At 46.2% G+C, this 6,969-nt stretch overlaps 1 non-coding gene across 1 annotated transcript; it reads left to right on the top strand.

The window, feature by feature from the left end:
* Positions 1–2,271: 2,271 nt before the first annotated feature.
* Positions 2,272–2,378, top strand: LOC111915594 (small nucleolar RNA R71). Its single transcript, XR_002858203.1, has one exon. It is a non-coding gene; the product is annotated as a small nucleolar RNA R71 (small nucleolar RNA).
* Positions 2,379–6,969: the final 4,591 nt, after the last annotated feature.

Raw genomic sequence — 6,969 nt, forward strand, 5'->3', positions numbered from 1 at the left:
TGAATTGCTAAACTTCACGTCGTGAATATGGTCTGGAAGGAAAAATCAATTTTTACTTTAAACTAAATTCTCAATTATTACTACTTCCATTTTAAGGTCCCTACATTCAGTGCTTAATTATGTTCTAATCGAGTTGGATGACATGATCTAAGTTTTTAAAACTAAAATGCAAAAAGAAAAGATAAAAATTTGCAAACCAAACTCGGGTTGCCTCCCGAGAAGCGCTTCTTTTTCTTGGAGTCTTGAGCTGGACTCCGTGCCTCTTACGTTGAGTCCTCGGAAGAATCAACCACTAGGATCTTTTGTTCCTTGAATCACCTCTTGTAAGCTTGAACTCGCCTTTTGTATGCCTTCTTTGAATTCTCTTTTTTTAGGTTTGACCTCTTCTTCAAGCTTGCGTTTGGTCCCTTTAGTTTCTTCCTTGCACTCCATAGCATCCTCCTCTTCTTTCACCACCGGCTTTGTCACTCTTGAAGTGATCTCCTCTTCATCACTTGTCATCTCATCATCTTCTTTGCTCACCCAAGAAGGTGGACTCTTGTAAGCTATGACTTCAACCAAAAATGGAACAGATGCTCTTGGTTTTGTTCTTTTGACTTGATGAACTGCCTTGATCTCTTCTTCCATAAGCTTTTCCAGTTCTTCTAGTTCATTATCTTCATTGATTGTGAACACCTCTTCTTGAACATGTTCCTTTGGGAAGCCATCTTCTATCCCAAAAACTTCTTTTTCATCACCAACCCTCAAGGTGAGCTTAGACTCGCGAATATCAACCAAAGCTCCAGCAGTGTTAAGCAATGGACGACCAAGAATAATTGGAACATTGGGATCTTCCTTCATATCCAAAACTACAAAATCTATTGGAAAAACAAATTTTCCAATTTTCACCAAAATATCCTCCACGATGCCCTGGGGTTGTGTCACTGAACGGTTCGCCATGTGAATAGTCATTCTTGTAGCCTTCATCTTCTAAATTTCTAACTTCTGATAAAATGAAAAAGGCATCAAATTAATGCTAGCCCCAGAATCGGCTAAAGCATTAACCTTCATTTTGTTGCCAAATTCACACGGAAGAGTGAGGCGTCCAGGATCTCCCATCTTCTTCAGTGTCTCTCCTAACACAACTTTTGAGCTTTGTTCACTTAGGACCACCTTAGAATGCTTCTTTAATTTCTTGCGAGTGTGTATCAAATCTTGCAGTAATTTCTGATGCTCGGGAATTTTGGATAAGGAATCGACAAAGGGAGTATTGATCGGGATCCCTTCACATGTTTGACAAACTCTCTATGCTCTCTTTCCAGTGGACTAAGGGTAGCTTGGGAAGGAAAAGACAAAGGCGGCTGATAAACCGAACCAATTACAAAATTTTTCTGTTCATGACGGGCCCACGTCGTGAACTTATATGGTTCACGTCGTGAATTCTGGAATTTAGCAGCTTCATGATTTTCGAGCTTGGTCTTCTTCAGCTTTGGATCGGGCTACTGTGGTTCTTCTTCCAATGCCTCCAGGAACTCATAGATGGCTTCTTCTTCAGTGTCTATGGCCATTACATGAGATTGGGTCTTCGTTTCGGTATTTTTCGGGGATAACTTCTCATGAACTAGAGTGGCTAGTTGACCAGCTTGTACTTCAAGGTTATGGATGGAGGCTTGCTGATTCTTTATTAAAGTTTGCTGTTCCATAATAGAAGAATCAATGGCATCGTGTCTCTTTTCCGAAGCTTCCATAAACTTCATCAACATAGTCTCTAGATCAGGTTTCTTCTCGGCTGGTGGCTGCTCCTTTTGATAAAAGCCTCGACTTGTCTACCTATACTTCTCTTCTTTTTGCTTCTTATACTCTTCATATGGCAGCCACTCCTTCTTCGGTTTCCTCCAGTCCTCATCAAACTTATCCCCACTCGAGTAGCACACTTGAGCTTTTCTGTTCCTAAACTCATCTAAATTGCAGTCCTTGGTCAAGTGTGGACCACTACATCTCTCGCAACCCACTCTTATGGCATGTACTGACTGGTCCATTTGTGTTATCCTTCGATCCAAATTATTCAGCATAGCCATGACAGCTGCTATTTCTTCAGTTTGGTCCCCTCCACCGCCTTTGATTCCATCTTGCCTAGGGTTGTGGTATTCGCGAGAGTGCTTCACGAATTCTTCAATCAGCTCCTTGACCTCCCTTGGATTTTTCTTTGTCAATGGTCCTTGAGAGTCAAGGAGTTGTCTCGTCATAACGTTGACCCCATCATAGAAGATTGACATCTCTTGTTGCACATTTAGATCATGCTAAGGGAAATTTCTGAGCAAGCCCTTGTACCGCTCCTATGCTTCGTATAATAACTCCCCCGACTGTTGCTCAAAGTTGGCTATTGCCTTCTTGAGTTTGGCTATCTTGGATGGCGGGCAAAACTGGTCCAGGAATTGCTCACACGTTTGAGCCCAAGTGGTAATTGTACCCGGTGGAAGTGATTTTAACCACTCCTTAGCAGCTCCTTTGAAAGTGATGGGAAGCATCCTAAGCAAGACGATGTTTCCGTTGACATTTGGGACATTGAAGTAATCCGCAATGTCGTTGACTTCATCTAGATGCTTAAAAGCATCCTCATGATCTTTCCCAAAGAATGGGATATCCTTCAGTGTAGTCAAGATGTGCCCCTTCAACTCGAATGTGGCAGTAGCAGGTATTGTGGGTTGGACTAAACCGGGACCCACATCTTCTCGGATCCGCTTCTTGTAAGATCCCATGGACATCTCTTCAATTGCTGCCATCTCGTTCCTTGGCTCGTTCTCGAGTTCGCTCGTATGTTCTTCAAATTCCGGCTCAGTGTCTTATTCGGATTCGGTTTGGACGGGTATTTGATCCAAGTGCTCAAGATTGCTCTTGTGCCTCGAGGGTGAACTTGACTCTCCTGTCTTCTTTCCTGACTTCCTTGAAAAAGCTTACTTTAATTCTTGTAAGGGCGTCTTTTTCTTGTGAATTTCAGACTCGGGATCTTTAAGTGGTGGCAACAAGGGTGTGTTTGAGCCTCTGGCCATGAACTCCTGCAACTCGCTAAACTAAAAACGTAAAACTGAACTAAAATAAGAAAATACTTGAAACGACCCAAAAATACGACCCAAAAATTTCATTTTTCAATATAATCAAAACCATAATCTGAGTATTATATCATAAAACCATACGCGATGTATCTCAAACATAATAAAAACACTGTGAGGAAAACTGTATCATATCTATATCATATCAAAATCAAAAACTGAATCAACTCCCAGGATGAAAACTGAAGCTGTGGTGTGTGCGATGCCATCATCCCGAGCTCTTCCCTTTGCTTGCGGAAGTACCTGAAACCAAAACTGAAACTGTAAGCACGAAGCTTAGTGAGCTCCCCCAAACTACCGCATACCATACAATAACATATAAAGCACATACTGGGGCCTTGCCCCCTCCATCGGACCGAAGTCCGAAGCTGACTGACTGGGACCTTGTCCCCTCCATCGGACCGATGTTCGAAGCTGACTGACTGGAACCTTGTCCCCTCCATCGGACCGAAGTCCGAAGCTGACTGACTGGGACCTTGTCCCCTCCATCGGACCGAAGTCCGAAGCTGACTGACTGGGACCTTGTCCCCTCCATCGGACTGAAGTCCGAAGCTAACTGACTAAACATATCATAACATGTCAACGAGCATAAACACATATATCCTGTTTGAGCCACGAAGGCGTCAAACATACTAACTACTGCATTGGACCGAAGTCCTGAAACTACTACTAACTGAACGGGTCGGCATTGTGGCCTTAGACCCTGATCCTACTGGAAGGAAACTCACCTCGTGAACTGGCTGCTGTGTGTATGGCTCTGGAAGCTATCTGCTGCTGCTCTGGTATCTCCCCGGCTACAAGTCCATAAACACACTCAATCAATGCTAAACACTACACTGGGGTAAAATGACTCTTTTACCCTTGGTCAAAGTCAACTCTCCTGGTCAAAGTCAACCCACAGTTGACCTGACTCGCCGAGTTGGGCCGCCAACTCGCCGAGTCCTTATTCTCACTTCTCGACCCTACTCGCTGCTACTCGTCGAGTATGGCATCAACTCGACGAGTTCCCTTTTGAATCAAAACTTAGGCAATCTGCATTCGACTCGCCGAGTCATATGAACAACTCGACGAGTTGTTCTTCGAGCTAAGAAGATTGCCTTGGACTTGCCGAGTTGTATGAACAACTCGCCGAGTCCCTCCATTACTGAGTCTAACCTCAAACTCGCTGAGTCCAATCTACCACTCACTGGTCCTACTCGACATTACTCGAAAAGGGAAAATCGGGGACTCTCGACTCGACTCGCCGAGTCGTTCATCAGACTCACCGAGTCGCTTGCATGCAACAACTCAAAACTCGATTCTGCTTGAATCCAATGCATAAAACTTATAGATCTGGACTCCCTTAACTCGATTAGCACGTAAAGATTCTATCTTTACGTGCCCACATGCATCCATGAAGATAAAATAGCTCAAAATCATAAAGAGAAGGCTAGATCTAGGGTTTTCATACAAGGTATCAACAAAAGACAATAGATCCGGGCTCTACAACTCCTAATTGAACAGATCTAAGGATATCTCGACCTAATAGGGCATCCATATCATCATAAGGCTTGAGAAAAGCATCAAATTAGATCTAAAAGATTTCTAATGGGGTTTTAAAGCATAAAAGGGAAGGAAATCCGAAGAATACCTCAAGGAACTCTGATTTGCCCTTGAATCTTTGCTCTACACCTCTTCTCCTTGCTCCTTTCTTCTTCTCCTTCTTCAAGCCTTCACAAATGCACACAAGAACACTTGAATCACTCAAGAACGGATTAGGGTTTTCTCATAGCTCTCTGAGGGTGAAGGAGGCGAGATTGGGGCTATAAGGTGGCTTAAATAGTGAGCAACCAGGGGATTTAGGGATTCTTCCAGACAGGCAGACTCGCCGAGTCCCGAATATGGACTCGCCGAGTCGCCGGCTAACACGTGCTCGAAATCCCGTCCCTACTCGGCGAGTCAGGCTATGAACTCGCCGAGTCCCTCTTGCAACTTCAAAATAAATACCATGGAATTATCATACCGGAGACGGGTCATTACAATTCTCCCCCACTTATCTCAGACTTCGTCCTCGAAGTCTGCTACGGCTGAATCTGCAAATATCTTTGGTTAGTGCTCTCTCATCTCCTCCTCAGCCTCCCACGTCCACTCAGACCCCTTCCGGTGCTGCCACTGCACCTTCACTAACTGAATTTCCTTGTTCCTCAAGGTCTTGGTCTTCCGGTCCAGAATCGCGACCGGCCTCTCTATATAATTCAGGTTGCTATCAACCTGAATATCCTCTAGGGGAACGACTGATGACTCATCCACCAAGCACTTCCTCAACTGAGACACATGGAAAGTGTTGTGGATCTGACTAAGCTCCTCAGGAAGATCCAACCGATAAGCAACCCGACCCACCCGGGCCAAAACCCTGAAAGGACCAATAAACCTGGGACCCAACTTGCCCCTCTTCCGGAACCTGATGACACCCTTCCAAGGTGAGACCTTCAGAAGGATCATATCTCCCACCCGGAACTCCAAGTCTGAACGCCTCCTGTCGGCGTAGCTCTTCTGCCGACTCTGTGCAGTCTGCAGTCTACTACGGACCTGTTGGATCAACTCGGTCGTCTTGAGCACCACCTCTGTGCTCCCGATGACTCGCTGACCGACCTCGCCCCAACAAATCGGGGTCCTACACTTCCTCCCGTAAAGCATCTCAAAGGGAGGTCGATCAATGCTCGCATGATAACTGTTGTTATACGAAAATTCCGCTAACGGAAGATACGTATCCCAACTGCCACCGAAATCTAAAACACATGCCCTAAGCATGTCCTCGAGAGTCTGAATCGTCCTCTCGCTCTGCCCGTCCGTCTGAGGGTGGAAAGCGGTGCTGAAATGGAGACGAGTACCCATCTCGTCGTGGAACCGCTTCCAGAATCTGGATGTAAAACGGACATCTCGGTCTGACACCACCGATACCGGCACTCCATGACATGCCACAATCTCTCGCACATAGATATCGGCTAACTTCTCTGCTGATATACTCTCCTGGATCGGGATAAAATGAGCACTCTTCGTCAACCGATCCACTACTACCCATATCGAATCCACTCCTCGTGCGGTCCTGGGAAGCTTGGTGACAAAATCCATTGTGATGTCCTCCCATTTCCACACTGGAATGTCTAACGGCTGCATCTTGCCGTGAGGCCTCTGGTGCTCCACCTTGACCTTCCTGCAGGTCAGACACCTCTCAACATACCAGGCGACGTCCCGCTTCATGCAGGGCCACCAATAATCGGGTCGAAGATCTCGATACATCTTCGTCGCCCCTGGGTGGATAGAAAATCGAGACTTATGAGCCTCGTCTATCAGCACCTGCCGTACTCCACCCCAGTACGGTACCCACACCCTCCCGTGAAGCGTCAGCAATCCCCGACTGTCATGATCAAACGAGGCTACTCGGCCCGCTATCCTCTCACACTTCCGCCTCTCCTCCTTGAGGCCCTCCACCTGAGCCTCCTTGATCCGCTCCAACAGTGGAGTGATCACCGTCATCCTCAAACACAGATCCCTGATAGGGGCTGCCGACACTTTGCGGCTTATGGCGTCGGCCACCACGTTGGCCTTCCCTGGATGGTAAAGGATCTCACAATCATAATCCTTTAGCACATCTAACCATCTCCTCTGCCTCATGTTCAGACTCGGCTGATCCATAAGGTACCTCAAACTCTTGTGATCTGTGTAGATAGTACAACAGACCCCATAAAGATAATGCCTCCAAATCTTGAGGGCAAACACAACCGCCCCCAGCTCCAAATCATGGGTAGGATAATTAGCCTCGTGAGGCTTCAACTGTCTCGAGGCGTAAGCTATCACATGGCCTCGCTGCATCAACACTGCTCCCATGCCTGTGATCGAG

This window comes from Lactuca sativa, chromosome 3 (genome assembly GCF_002870075.4).
Source record: "Lactuca sativa cultivar Salinas chromosome 3, Lsat_Salinas_v11, whole genome shotgun sequence".
In the NCBI taxonomy this organism is placed as follows: Eukaryota; Viridiplantae; Streptophyta; class Magnoliopsida; order Asterales; family Asteraceae; genus Lactuca; species Lactuca sativa.